Source organism: Chinchilla lanigera, unplaced genomic scaffold (genome assembly GCF_000276665.1).
Source record: "Chinchilla lanigera isolate Chin_1 unplaced genomic scaffold, ChiLan1.0 scaffold00028, whole genome shotgun sequence".
NCBI classification, from domain to species: domain Eukaryota; kingdom Metazoa; phylum Chordata; class Mammalia; order Rodentia; family Chinchillidae; genus Chinchilla; species Chinchilla lanigera.
This window is the reverse complement of record NW_004955429.1, coordinates 19,452,106-19,452,936: the sequence shown is the minus strand read 5'-3', so window position 1 is coordinate 19,452,936 and position 831 is coordinate 19,452,106.

Genomic DNA, 831 nt, shown 5'->3' with positions numbered 1-831 from the left:
ACCACTTAATTTTAAACAAGACATTCAGCATTCCTTGGTGCCATGGCCTATACCCTACTGATTTCTTTTCCTATTTTTTTTTTTTCTTTTTTGGAGACAGGGTCTCACTATGTAGTTCAGTTCAGGCTGACCTTGAACACATCATGCAGCCCAGGCTGGCCTCGAATTCACGGCGATCCTCCTGCCTCAGCCTCCTGATTGCTAGGATCACAGGTGTGCACCACCAGACCTGACTGGCCTACTGATTTCAAAAACAAAAAGAAAAATATCATGTTAAGATATAGCCAGATTAGACTAAGACCTCAGTTAGGAACATTTCCAGGGGTGATATAAAGTATCCAAGTGATGTTCCGGGGTTGGGGCTCAGGGGTGAAGTGTCTGCCTAGCACATATGAAGACTTGAGTTCAAGGCCAGCGCCACCAAAAAAAATAAATATCCAGCTGATGAGCTCTGGCACCAAACAACACTGGGAAGATTTCACCAGACCTTACACAAACAACTTCGGTGAGACTCCTTATCTTACTGAACTTTGAAAGGACTCAAGCAAGACTTGAATAGACCCACAAAGGCAGAATGTTCTAACAAAATCGTGGAAATACAATTTTTTAAAAATTTGTGTGTGTGTGTGTGTGTATGTGGAAATACAATTAAACTGTCATTCAGTGCAACTGCCACCTTGGCCCCCAAGGCCCTTTCCTTTGCACCGTTTCATTTTGCAATAAATTCTGCCTCTCTTTCACAACATGGTTCTGTATCTTGACCGAATTCTTTGATCAAGAACACAAAGACCACTGCCAGGTGTGATGACACACATCTGTAATCCAGGCACT